A 14,422-nucleotide genomic window follows, 5' to 3' on the forward strand; every position below is an offset into this window, starting at 1 on the left:
TGTGCTCACCCCATTTTTCCTCCTCTGATATTTCTGTATCTCTTCCTCCTCCTCTTTTGTTTCAGTTGCTCTCTGAATTATGGCTACAACAGAGGACATGCATATTTCTAGTTACAAACTATAGGTGGTGCATCTGGGAAACCAGTAAAGTGCAGAAGCACAGCTCCAGTCAGGCAAAGGGATAATTCTCTTTAGTGATAATTCTGTGAGATTCTCCCATTCTGTGTTGTGAATAACTCCAGAATGTGTGAGCACACAGGATTCACACAATCCTAATTTAAACCCCTTACCAGGACTCCAGGTCTCTCACACAGAGATAAATTTCAACAGTTAAACAGACAAAAAGCTATGGCCCAAGGGACCTAAAACACTTAGGTTTGTATTTACAGCACTACGATCTTTAAAAGAGAAGAAAAATCATACCAGCGTTGAACAATTTGCATACTTCATCCACTGATCTTGTGATGAGGACACAAGGGATACAAAAGCTTAACTGAGTATGTAATTTTCCTTGCAGTGGCTTGGATAATGTGAACTTGTTGAAGGGGGAAAAAAAGCTAATTTACTGAGAATAGTTTAGGGACCTTTTTATTTATTTATTTATTTTAATTTTAAGAACTATGACCATGCCATCAATCCTGCAAGCTGTTCTGTGTGGGTGGGTCCCTGCTTCTGCATGGAGCTCCAATAGGATTCTGCATGGGCACCGGGGTCCATCCATGCAGAACACATACCAGAATTAGGGCTTAAGATTCTGTAGACTGATGTTCTGCTATTTTAATGGATACAGAGGGAGCATTTTCCTTTCTACTGCTATTTACACAGCAAACAAGATTTTAACAGGGAAAAATATGTTGGATGCAGAAGGTTGTACAAGAGCTGGGACTGGCAGTTGGAGAAGAAGAAAATGAAATGCAGCGTCAGTAACACAACCCCTGGAGGCAGAGAGAAGGAGGGCTCAGCTGATGAAAAGCAGAGCAAACTGTCTGAAAAACAGTGCCACGGAAGGGAAAGGATGAAGAACAAAAACCAGTAAAAGGGACCACTCAGCAAATGGCAAAAGGAGACCAAAAAAAACCCACCTGGAAGTGGGAAGTTATTTTCTGTAAAAATTGTGCTTTTCTGAAGAGATCATCTGGCAGGAGTCACAATCCTGTATCTTTGTTTCTTTGCACAAGACTAGCTAACTCTCTTAGCTCTCAAGGGTTTTTGATCTTTGAGGGCAGCAGTAGCATGGTGAAGTATAATCAAGGCACCCTATTAATATTTGTGGGCTATGTCCCCCAGCCAGATATAATGCTGCCCTCCAACTGTTCCAGTCAATTTCTTTGATTGCACAGAGGGGTGAAGCTCCTAGAAAGAAAAGTAAAGTAAAAATGATCATTAAGATATGACAAAAAATGCTCCAAAAAGGAAAGATAGGATCCATGAGAACAACATCTCAAATAGGTAAACTCCAAACATGAAGAGGAAGTGGATGGGTGAGACTCACCCATGGCAACATTTTCAGAGAAGCAAAATTATAGATGAATAAATAAATGTTCCCTTCTCCATAGGTACCATCTGTGCAGAATTCTCACTCTTGGATAGTAAAAAGAAAGAACTTGCCAAAAGGAATTGAAAGCACAGCTGTAAAGAGCCGCAACAACAAAGCTCATGACAATGCGAACAGGAAATACATGTTTGTGTATATTTATCATACAGTATACAATGACTAAGAAACCTCTCAAAGTTCAGCATCAGATCAGGTATATGGCCTGCTAGAAAGACCTCAAACACTAGAGAAAAGATCCAGGCAAAACTTGCAACTCATAAGCCAATATCCCAAAATAAAACAAAACCTTAATTTTTGGTTTGGCCTCCCCTACCCTGGAAACATGCATCAACATGAAAAACAGTATACTGCAGACTTGCATAAACATACATATATACATTGTGTAAAGTCATCTAGATTTACCTAGAGAGAAAGGGGCATGCAGCAAGGAAGAAGAGAAGAAAGTGAAATCCTAGTATTTCATTTCTTTTCCCCTTCCAAAGCATTTCATTTGTCTCACTACCCAATATTTCATTTCCAAAACTTAGACAAAAGGGAGGCAGTTACTCAGCTTGTCTGGACACAAACAGCTGGAATAGGGTACCTGACAGAGAGACCTGAAATATCAAAAATGGTTCAGGAAGCACTGACTGCATGAAAACCAACAAGCAAAAGGTGCCAGGGACACCAGTCTTCATGCCAGAGCTTTTGCACTGAGAGAACAGGCATCTGCCTCAGCACAAAAATCATTCCAGTGTACTGAGAATCATACTCCTGCTGATACAGGGGAAGGGAATGCCCGAAAGCTGGTACAGAGAGTTTAATGAAGGCATCCTGTCTAGCCACAGAGGAGCCTGCCCATGTCTAAAGGAGAACACACACCCCACCCCATCCATGTTTCTTCCGGACATTGAACAGATAGCAAAGCCCACACCAGATCATCTGAGTTAATCTTCAGAGTTGCCAACCCAGTTTAAAAAAAAAATATATCAGTACCCACTTTGATAAATGATATTTCAGCTGCTTTATTCTGCGTCAGGAATAGAGCATTAAAAACATTGCATTGCCACCATTAGATGAACCAAGGGAAAGATTGAAATTAAATGTATTTTTAAATTAGTAAAAGTGGAGTGGTGACAATAAATCGTGCTAAGATGAATACAGTTGTGTAACTGATTATAAGAGTTTAATGATAAAGATAGTTTTCAGCAGTTGCAGCCAGGAATAACAAGGTGGTGATCACAGGGAATCATAGCCAGTGAAAGTAAAAAGGTGGTCTCAGAGCGATTTGGCCAACAGCAAAAAGGCAGGCTGAGGTAAATAAAGGTCACACCAAAAACCTGGAGGGAGGAGTCAGTCAAGCATGGCATAGGTTTTCAATCAGATCCACCTTTGTTTGACAGGTGAGTTTAACAGCTGTGATTGGTTCATAAGAACAGACGAATCAGGGAAGGCATAAGGATGATAATTGTGGATGAATATGCTAAGGATTGAAGAAACAATCTATCCGAATACACTATAACAGGCCTGCACAACTCGTAAAGTGGCTAGGGCCACATTACTCCAAAGAAAACAGCTGAGGGCTGAAACCCGCCCCCCCCGGCCCAGCGGAAACACTCCGCCGCAGCACCGCCCAGCCCTGTAGAAACAAACCCTCCTTTCCCAGTGCCACCCCACCAAAACAGCTGTGGGCCAAAAAGGAAGGTTGGGTGTGGGGAGGTGATACTTGATTTTAAATCAACCAGGGGCTCCCAGCTGAAGAGGTGGCTGGGAGCCCTCAGGGTCAAATTAAAGGGCCCGGGGCTCCGGCGGCTGTGGGAACCCAGAGCTTTGTGGGGCTGGGGCAGGGATTTAAAGGGCCCAGAGCTCCTGCTACTGAGGGGAGCCCAAGCCCTTTAAGTCCCAGCCCCAGTGCATCCGCTGGAGCCGCTGCCAGGATTCAAAGGGCTCTGGGCTGCCCGCGGTGGTGGGGAGCCCTGAGCCCTTTAAATCTCAGCCGCGGCCGAGAATCTCTGCGGGCAGCTCACAGCCCTTTGAATCACGGCCACGGACGAGATTTAAAGGGCTCTGGGCTCCCCACGGCTGTGGGCAGCCCAAAGCCTTTGAATCCCGTCCGCAGCTGGCAGGGCCGGCTTTAGGAACTGCGGGGCCCAATTCGAACATTTTCGGCGGGGCCCCGGCAGGGATGACTGGAAAAAAAAAAAAACCATGTTAAAAAAAGCCTTTCATTTCTTAGCAACCGGTTCCCTATAAAAAGTTCTGCCACAGTATGTATTTTTTGTACCAATAGGGTTCCATACGTCCGTATTTTCCTCCTGGATGGCGATTTAAGATCCAAAAAGCCTGACATGTCCGGGAAAGTACAGATGTATGTTAACCCTACCTAAAGTTCTTTTTTAAAAAGATGTGTCTGAACTAGAAATGAGCTCCGCCACTCCCTGAGGGTGTGCTAGGGTGCACGTGTGGGTCCCAGCTGCTCCCTGCCCACCTCATTGAAGCAGGTATGCAGGGTTACTTCCCTGGGAACTACAGGGCACCAGTGGACATGGGGCTGACTGGAGGTGGTGGGGAGGTGGCTGGAGGTAGGGTCTGGCTGCAGGCTGGGCAAGGGGTGTGGGGCAGGCTGGAGATGGCGTGTGGGATGAGCTGGCTGGCTTCAAGCAGGGCCACGGGGGGGTGCGGCATAGGTTGGCAGGGCTGGAGACAAAGGAGTGCAGGACTGGCTGGCTTCAGGCAGGGGGGTGCGGCAGGGGTTGGCTGGAGACAGGGAAGGGGGTGCAGGGCTGGCTGGAGACAGTGGTTGGTGCAGGGCTGAAGGCAAGGCAGGGGGTGAGGGGCTGGCTGGAGACGGCCTGGCTGCAGACAGGAACTGGTGCAGGCAGGGCAGGAGGGGCGGCAGGGGTTGGCTGCGGACAACTGGTACAGGGGGTACAGCTCATCCTGTATGGTGAGTGCCCCCTCCTCCTGCCTCCCCCACCAGGGTAGCAGTAGCAGCCCGTGGCTCAGGAGCTATTTAAAGGGCCTGGAGCTCCCCTGCTTCCACTGCCCCTGCCCTGTAAATAGCTGCAGGAGCCGTGGGGAAGTGGTGGGGCTCTGGGGGCTATTTAAAGGACCAGGGCAGCAAAGGCATCTGGAGACCCCCTTCCCAGGGCTCTGGGGGCTATTTAAAGAGCCCGCGGCTCCCCTGCTTCTACCGCCCCAGCCCTGGGGAAGCGGTGTGGCTTCAGCGGCTATTTAAGGACCGGGGCGACAGAGGCAGCTGGAGCCCTGGCCCTTTAAATAACCCCCCGAGCCCCCTGCTACCCCAGGGCTCTGGAGGTTATTTAAAGGGCCCGGGGCTCCCCTTCTTCTACCGCTCCAGCCCTTTAAATAGCCACGAGAACCCTGGGGAAGAGGTGGGGCTCCGGTGGCTATTTAAAGGGCCGGGGCGGTAGAAGCGACGGGAACCCCGGACTTTTTAAATAGCCCCCAGAGCCCCACAGCCCTACCCCAGGGCTCCAGCAGTGGTGCTCTGGTGGCAATTTAGAGGGCCTGGGAGCCACAGGCCTTTTAAATTGCCCCCTGGGGAAGCTGGGCCACCCCGCTACAGCGCACTGGCTTTTGCCGGTACATCGTACTGGGGCTTGGGCATGTGGCCCTCTTAGGGGCGGGCTGATTCAGGGGAATTGGTTGAATTGGCCTAAAGCTGGCCCTGGCGGCTGAGATTTAAAGGGCTCTGGGCTCTCTGCAGCTGCGGGCAGCCCAGAGCCCTTTGAATCCCGGCTGCGGCTGAGATTTAAACAGCTCTGAGCTCGCAGCTGCCTGCAGCTCAGAGCCTTTTGAGTCGTGGCCATGGCTGGGATTTAAAGGGCTCTGGACTCCCCGCCACAGCGCGCAACCCAGAGCCTTTTGAATCCTGGCCGCGGCTGAGATTTAAATGGCTCTGGGCTCCCCGCCACTGCGAGCAGCCCACAGCCCTTTGAATCGTGGCCGCGGCTGGGATTTAAAGGACTCTGGGCTCCCTGTGGCTGTGGGCAGCGCAGAGCCTTTTGAATCCCTGCCGCGGCTGAGATTTAAAGAGCTCTAAGCTCCCCGCCACTGCAGGCAGCTCAGAGCCTTTTGAATTCGGCCGCGGGCCGCACAGTGAGCCTCTGCGGGCCGCATGTTGTGCAGGCCTGGACTATAATCTGTATACAAGGCAGGTTGCTGACAGGCTTCATTCACTGTGAGTGGGAGTTGCTAGACTGAGTGAACAATTGGAGAATCATCAGACGCTGAAGCAGAACAGCTGAAATCACTGAAGAAAGAAGAAACAAGGCAAAGCAGTTGGAACAGTGGCAGACAGAGCAGGGGGACAGAAGACTATGGAGAAGTAAGCATGATGACACTCACATGAGGAATAACTGGATTGCATGAATGTGTATACCTGGGATAATAAAATTGGATGTCTGTTTCTTTGTTATTCATATATATAAAGTTGTAATTAGAATTTGTTAACAGCATCTTGCATGTGACTGGTCACTGTATGTGGAATGTAAGCACTTAAAGTTATTTCCCCATTGTATAATATTAAATGTTGGGTACTATAATGTGTATGTTCCAAAGATATTTACTTTGCCTTTTTGATGTATGCCTTTTGAAAGAATTTATGATGTTTCAGATTTATTGTGTCAAAGTTTTTTTGTTTTTGTTCCCCCCCCTCCCAAAAGATTGCTGCCTGAGTGTCGATCCATTGAGCAGAAGGCTGTATCTGTGTCCTCCCAAGGGTCAGAGTTAGTCTGTTCTGGGAGTTTTCCCAAAGGCCAGAGAGAAACCCCTGGCAATTCCTCTAGGGCAGGCCACCTCCTTTCACTTACTAAAAACAAAAAAATTAAGGATTAAGTTAATGACCTAGGCAGGCCATTGTGGGGCTACTTTAAGTCTGATGGAAGGGGGGGTAACAAACGGGTGTCCCTGGGTGGGACCACAGCACTATTTGAAGCCTTATGGAAGGTATAGTGCCCCCCAGTGGATAGAAAGATGATTGACACAAGGAAGTGAAAAAATTTATTTTTACTTATTTTAGTCATTTGTTTTTGTAAGCTAGTATTCTGAGCACCGAGGGTGAGCAGCCCAAAGAAGGCGGGTTTCTGTCCTAAAGAGACAAATACTAGTAAGTATTAGATATTGATGTGTTGAAAGCCATTGTGTTAAGTCAGAATGCTCAGATTATAGCCACCCAGAAAGAGGCCAGTAAGTGGCACAGTGGAAACAAAAAACATTAGATGGGCAAGTTGCAGTGGTGGTTGTGATCACAAAGATAGAAGAAGAAAATAAAGTTAGCCATGGGGTTTGTCGGTGCCAAAAATGTACTCCAGAAAATGAGTTGCAACTAAGAGAAGGAGTGGTAATGGCTGTAAAGGGGCCAGAAGGGAAAAATTGGGAGAGTACATTCCCTGAATGTCACAATAAAGAGGAAAAGACTGATCCTTGTAGTAAAGATTTCTCTAGTTAACAACTAGCAATAATCACACCTCAGATTAACTTCATTGGCTATGATAGTTCCACTACTATGAAAGGGATAACCCCTCAGAGGCTGTGTGCCATGGAACAAATTAGGGTATAGGGCAAGTCCACAGGTCCCCTAAATAGGAGTACAATAGCAAGTTGGTTGGCTAAGACATCTGCTATCCGTGGGACAACAGGGACAGATGTCTCAACCATGGTTGCAAAAGAACTAAGTAACCCATGTATGTTTATGTTAGAGGAATCCAAAAAGTTAAAAAAGATTCCTCAGACCAGGTTCAGCAATTGCCCCAACAGCAACTGGAATTTTATTTTAGGGAGAAGGCTCAGCTTGAGAAGTCCACACTACAAGAAAAAAAGGTTTAAGGGATGAGCTGCAGATTAAAAAGCTGCAACTCACTTGGGGTAGGCAATCGCTTAAAATGATAAGGAGCAAGATTGCTTCTTGAGGAAAACTGCCACAAAGGCAGAAGTAAATGTGGTTCTGAACCCACAGAACCAGCAGATTCTGGCTAACCATGCATGCTGCCAACAGGAAGTGACTTGCTTACAGGAAGAGCTGCAAGCTAGACAGGTAGTAAGCAGCGCAGCTCAGGGAAGCGGTGTTGTGGTGAGCATTAAGAAAGAAGTGCTCAGAAAACTGGAGGAAAAGGACAAGGTTGGCTCTGGTACAAGTTCAGAAAACTGTTCTAGACTTTCCTATGGAAGTAATACTAATAGACTTCACTTCTTTTCAGGTTTTCTTCCCAAAAGGGAATTTTGATTCTGTAATGTCATTTCCTAAAGAGAAACAACAGGTAAAAGAAAAAACAGAGTCATGTATGACTTGGAAATTAGTGCATAGAAATCCTGAGTTGATTCAGGGAGGTACTATAGTGTGTAATGTAACACAATCTGAAGGAACATTAGTTTCACAATTTGAGTTTAACAATGAAAACAGTAGTAATGTTTCATAACTCAGATGCTGCTTTAGTGTTGGACAAGTTGTAGGTAAAATACAGAAAGGCTGGCCACCTCCAAGGAAAAAACCTAAAAAGCTATCAGTGGTAATCTTTTCCAATAATGGTCCATAGGAAAAAAGAACCAACACCACAAACAAAATAAAGCAGAAATCAAGGAAAGAGAGCTGAAGTAAAAATTTTGCCTCTTATGAAAGGAAAAAGGCCCCAATGTGGGTAGAAATTGGTTTGGGGAGAACTGTTGTAGAATGAGCCTAGGGATCAGATCCATGGACTACCTACCGAAGAATTGCTTTGGAGAGTAACCAGCCATGAAATAAGTATACCTACAGCTCTCATACATTCCAAAGATCAAGTATAGGGAGGTCCCACATTTCCCCAGCAAAAGACTATGCTGACCTAGTGACACATTTAAAACAGGATATATGGGAGAGTAGAGCAACATCCCAATACAATAGCAACACCATCTGAGGATAATGAGGTGAGACCACTAATATATTAGTGTAGGTGAAGGAAAAATTCAGCAGTTATGCTATTTAGATATGGGATCAACATATTCAATATTCTGGGGAGTTCCACAGAACTGATCCCATATGTCACACCTGAAACAAAGGCGATTAGAGGAATATATGGGATTGAGAGTGCCGTTCCGTTGAGTATTCCGCTAACAGTAGACGTGGGAATTAGGAAGGTGCAAAATGTTCGATTCAGGCTAATGGAAATAGGGTTTAATGGATTAGGAATAGTAGGAATAGACATTTTGAAGCCACTCCAATATTTAGTAGACTTTGTAAACAGGATTTTCTGGGCAATGGATTAATTAGTTGATTTAAGAAATGTAAATAGTTAAGGTTACATTTAAAATGTTGTTGTTCAATAAAATTGTTATAAATGATACTCCTAAGGGAGAAAAAGTGTCTATTTCTTTTTACAGAAAGAGCCAAGATGATTACTCTTTTTGGTATCAGTGGTTACTGGATTCTGCTATGATGGTGCGAATTTGGAAGCTGTAAAGTGGACACCGAAAATCCAGTGGAAAGAACACCACCAAACTTCTGCCAACAGTAATGTAAGCTGTCTCTTTATCTTTCCAAAACCAGATAGTAAAAATATAGAAAACTGGGTAGTCAAGGTCACAATGGGACCTGCAGGGGATGCAATGATACAAAATTCACATAAGTGTTTTATCTCATTCGTCTCCCTCCAATAGTTGGGGTATTATCAATCCTCATGCTTTCCCCTCACCAGGTGTCATAAACAGATAGCTAAGGGTTAATGTTCTTTTACCTGTAAAGGGTTAACAAAGGGAACCAAACACCTGACCAGACGACCAATCAGGAAACAAGACTTTTTCAAATCTGGGTGGAGGGAAGTTTTGGGTGTGAGTCCTTTGTTCTTAGTCTGTTCTCTTTCTCGGCTCTGAGTGTGATCTTTCTATCTCCAGGCTTTCTAATCTTCTGTTTCCAAGTTGTAAGTACAAGGATAGTAAGACAATAGGTTTATATTGTTTTTTTGTATTTACATGTGTGTAGTTGCTGGAATGTGTTAAACTGTATTCTGTTTGGATAAGGCTGTTTATTCATTTTTTCTTTTAAGCAATTGACCCTGTATATTGTCACCTGATACAGAGACCATTTTATGTCTTTTCCTTTCTTTTTATATAAAGCTTTCTTTTTAAGACCTGTGGATTTTTTTTTAGTGGGGGCTCCAGGGGATTGAGTCTGCAGCTCACCAGGGAATTGGTGGGAGGAAGAAGACAGGGGGGAAGAGAGAGTCTCTTTGTGTTAGATTTACTAAGCCTGACTTTGCATAACCTCTGGGTGAGGGGAGAGAGAGATTGATGTCTCGGTACTTGTGTTTCAAGGGCTTGAAGCAGGGAATATCCTAGAGTACCCAGGGCGGGGAAATCTGGGAGGAGGTAAAGAGGGGGAAGGGAAGTGGGTTATTTCCCTTTGTGGCGAGACTCAGGGCATCTGAGTCTTGGGGGTTCCCCAGGGAAGGTTTTGGGGAGACCAGAGTGAGCCAGACACTGGAATTCTGGCTGGTGGCAGCGATATCAGATCTAAGCTGGTAATTAAGTTTGGAGGTTTCATGCTAGCTTCTCATGTTCTGAATTCTAAGGTTCAGATCTGAGTAGGAGAGTTATGACACCAGGACTAACAGGGTGTGAGTGGACAGCTAAAGAAAGAACAGGCATAATATTGGGAAAGACAGTTAAAACTGGACAATGGCAGTGTAACTTAGCAAATGGGTCTGGAGTATTTGCACACTCTAGCAGCCTCTTGTAGACCCAATGCCCAAACATACACTTGTTATAGCTGCAGCACCAAGTAGTATATTCAGGCAAAAGAAAGGAAGACCACCACCACTACGGTATGCAAATGATCCATAGGAATGAATAAGGAAGGACGGTGTATAGTCCTCCAGATTAAGGCGGTAAATATAAGGGGTGACCATACCTCACTGGGAGCCTCACCCAACCTGTGGGATGAAGGCAAGAACATCCAAATTTCTGTAGTTTTAAGTGGACAAAAACATCAATGGGTATGGACAAAAGAGGGGAAAACATGGGCACATGTAACTGACATAATGTCAGTGGGGCAGAACATGCCTATTACAAACAGTGGCCCTGGAAAAGATAAACCAATGTTAGGTTTAAAGGGGTCTGGATCTGGAAATATAGAGGATTAAGTAAATATACCCACATTCTGAGCAGGAATCCCTCACGTGTGTTTATGGCATGGTATGCCTCTAGCTGGATAACAGAAGAAAGGGAAACCATACTGTTAAGATAGGCCCATAACAATACCAACATGAACAATGCTTTATTTAATATTACTAATCCCCAAGGAGGGTACAAGATGACAATTCATTTCATGGCTCAACAGAAGGTCATATCAAAGAATCAGTTAAGCTTGCAAGCACTATGATACAGATAGACAGAATGAAACAATGGGTGCAAAAGTCATAAGAAGTCAAGTTTTGTTTTCCTATTGGTGTAAAGGTAATAGAAATATAACAAGGAAACATGGAAGTGGAGCATGAAGAATTGTTGGCCCTAAAAAATTTAGTAATGTTTCACCATATTATGGGTATCTAAGGGCTTGTCTACATCACAAAGTTGCAGCGCTGCTGAGGGGGTTACAGCGCTGCAACTTAGGAGGTGTACACATCTGCAGGGCATCACCAGCACTGCAACTCCCTGTTTGCAGCGCTGGCCGTACTCCCGTTTTGTCTCGGGTGTAGAGGATCCAGCGCTGGTAATCAAGTGTAGACACTTACCAGCGCTTTTCTTGACCTCCGTGGAATAAGCCGGTATCCCAGCATACCTGAGGAAGCCTCTCTGGTAATCAAGCAGGTCTCCTTCCCCGGTTTTCTCTCGCGTTCCCCGAACCCCCGAGCAAGCAGGTCTCCTTCCCCGCGGTTTGCAGGGGGGTTCGGGGAACGCGAGAGCAAACCGCGGGGAAGCAGGTCTCCTTCCCCGGTTTGCTCCCGCGTTCCCCGAACCCCCGAGCAAGCAGGTCTCCTTCCCTGCGGTTTGCTCTTGCGTTCCCCGAACCCCCGTGCAAGCAGGTCTCCTTCCCCGCGGTTTGCTCTCGCGTTCCCCGAACCCCCGAGCAAGCAGGTCTCCTTCCCTGTGGTTTGCAGGGGGGTTCGGGGAACGCGAGAGCAAACCGCGGGGAAGCAGGTCTCCTTCCCCGCGGTTTGCTCTCGCGTTCCCCGAACCCCCGAGCAAGCAGGTCTCCTTCCCTGCGGTTTGCAGGGGGGTTCGGGGAACGCGAGAGCAAACCGCGGGGAAGGAGACCTGCTTGCACGGGGGTTCGGGGAACGCGAGAGCAAACCGCAGGGAAGGAGACCTGCTTGCTCCGGGGTTCGGGAAACACTGGAGCAAACCGGGGAAGGAGACCTGCTTCCCCGCGGTTTTCTCTCGCGTTACCCGAACCCCCCAGCAAGCAGGTCTCCTTCCCCGCGGTTTGCAGGGGGGTTCGGGGAACGCGAGAGCAAACCGCGGGGAAGCAGGTCTCCTTCCCCGGTTTGCTCCCGCGTTCCCCGAACCCCCGAGCAAGCAGGTCTCCTTCCCTGCGGTTTGCTCTTGCGTTCCCCGAACCCCCGTGCAAGCAGGTCTCCTTCCCCGCGGTTTGCTCTCGCGTTCCCCGAACCCCCGAGCAAGCAGGTCTCCTTCCCTGTGGTTTGCAGGGGGGTTCGGGGAACGCGAGAGCAAACCGCGGGGAAGCAGGTCTCCTTCCCCGCGGTTTGCTCTCGCGTTCCCCGAACCCCCGAGCAAGCAGGTCTCCTTCCCTGCGGTTTGCAGGGGGGTTCGGGGAACGCGAGAGCAAACCGCGGGGAAGGAGACCTGCTTGCACGGGGGTTCGGGGAACGCGAGAGCAAACCGCAGGGAAGGAGACCTGCTTGCTCCGGGGTTCGGGAAACACTGGAGCAAACCGGGGAAGGAGACCTGCTTCCCCGCGGTTTGCTCTCGCGTTCCCCGAACCCCCCTTGAAGCCGCCCAACAGCTCTGCAGTGTGGCCACATCTAACACCACTTGCAGCGCTGGTTGCTGTAAGTGTGGCCACTCTGCAGCGCTGGCCCTATACAGCTGTACTAATACAGCTGTAACAACCAGCGCTGCAAAATTGTAGATGTAGACATACCCTAAACCTGAGCAAGTTAAAATTGGTCTTTACATAATAAAAGAGGATGTTAGAAGACAATTAACACTAGAACCCACCTACTCAAAGAAAATAGTAGTAGACTTTACTCCCGTAAATATCTGATCATACAACTATGGTATGTCAAATACATAGAATCTCTGTTTACAGTCGGGGTGGGCAAACTTTTTGGCCTGAGTGCCACATCACGGAATAGAAAGTATATGGCAGGTCATGAATTTTCACAAAATTGGGGTTCAGGTGTGAGAGGGGGTGAGGGTGCTGGTTGGGGGTGCGGGCTCTGGGGTGGGGCTGGGGATGAGGAGTTTGGGGAACAGGAGGGTGCTCTGGGTTGGGACCAAGGGATTTGGAGGGGATCAGGAAGGGGTGCAGGTTCTGGCTGGCGGTGTGGGCTCTGGAGTGGGGCTGGGGATGAGAGGTTTAGGGTGCAGGAGGGTGCTCCATGCTGGGATTGAGGGATTTGTAGAGTGGGAGGGGGATCAGGGCTGGGGCAGGGGATTGGAGTGTGGGGGAAAGCTCAGGCGTGCAGGCTCCGAGCGGTGCTTACCTCAAGCAGCTCCTAGAAGCAGTGGCATGTCCTTTCTCTGGCTCCTACGTGTGGAGCGAGGCCGAGCTGTGTGGTGCAGCCCTCAACCTGGCTCCCCAGCGGGAGTTTGCGGGCTGGCTTAAAATGACTCCCAGGCCATAGTTTGCCCACCCCTGGTTTATAGGATGGAAAAGATAGGTAAAAACCCAACTTTTACCAAGAACTCCTACTAAGAAAGTGAAAAGAGATCTGCTAGACATGGTTCGAAGAAGAGCCGGAACAGGTGTTGGAGTATTAAAGAGTATAGATGTAGAAGTGCTGGCTAACAAATTAAACGCAGTAGGACAGCACTTAGGAGCTTTATCTAAACCCCTGAAAAGATAACTCTACCTCGATATAACGCGACCCGATATAACACGAATTCGACTCTAATGCAGTAAAGCAGTATTCGGGGGGCGGGGGCGGGGGGGAACGGACGGACAGATGGGGGCGGGGCTGCGCACTCTGATGGAGCAAAGCAAGTGCGATATAATGCAGTTTCACCTATAACGTGGTAAGATTTTTTTGGCTCCTGAGGACAGCGTTATATCGAGGTAGAGGTGTATCTCTAAATGAGATAAGTAGTAGTCACCAGCGAATAGCTAGTTTACTCCCTGGATGGGAAAAGCTACAAGAAACAGATCACTTAGCAGTATTACAAACAGTGGAAGTATTACAGAGCAATATATCGATGGCACTAGTTTATACACGCGCACAAACATGAATTAATAATTTGGTAAAAGACATTAAAAGAGATGGAATGATTTGGGTGCCACTGACAGCCTGGACAAAGGTGGCTGAAGGACTGGCTAGAACAACAATATGAATGAACTGCGGCCATTGGGAGCTGCAGAAGCAGCACCAGCAGATGGGGGTAGCGCCAGAGCTGCCTGGGCGCACCTCCACCTAGGAGCCAGAGGGACATGCTGGCAGCTTCCTGGAAGCAGCTGGAAGTAAGCGCTGCCTGGAGCCAGCACCCCTACCCTGAGTCCCCTCTCCTGCACTCAAACTCCCTCCCAGATCACCTCCCACATCCCAGCCCCCTGCCCCTCCTGAACCCCCTCCTGCACTCCATACTCGTCAACCTCAGGCCCACCCTAGAGCCTGCACCCCCAGATGGAGCCCTCACCCCCCCGACACCACAACCCTCTGCCTGGAGCCCCTCCCACACACACAACCTCTAATTTCTGGCCCCGCTCTGGGCCTGCAC

General features: G+C 47.9%; 1 protein-coding gene and 1 long non-coding RNA gene across 2 annotated transcripts in view; one reads left to right on the forward strand and one right to left on the reverse strand.

Annotated features, from left to right (window-relative positions):
- Window positions 1-14,422, reverse strand: part of PDSS1 (decaprenyl diphosphate synthase subunit 1) — a 49,116-nt gene that overhangs the window by 22,815 nt on the left and 11,879 nt on the right.
- Window positions 11,396-12,196, forward strand: LOC127044397 (uncharacterized). Its single transcript, XR_007772483.1, has 3 exons — window positions 11,396-11,498; window positions 11,998-12,047; window positions 12,152-12,196. It is a non-coding gene; the product is annotated as an uncharacterized LOC127044397 (long non-coding RNA).

This window comes from Gopherus flavomarginatus, chromosome 2 (genome assembly GCF_025201925.1).
Source record: "Gopherus flavomarginatus isolate rGopFla2 chromosome 2, rGopFla2.mat.asm, whole genome shotgun sequence".
In the NCBI taxonomy this organism is placed as follows: domain Eukaryota; kingdom Metazoa; phylum Chordata; order Testudines; family Testudinidae; genus Gopherus; species Gopherus flavomarginatus.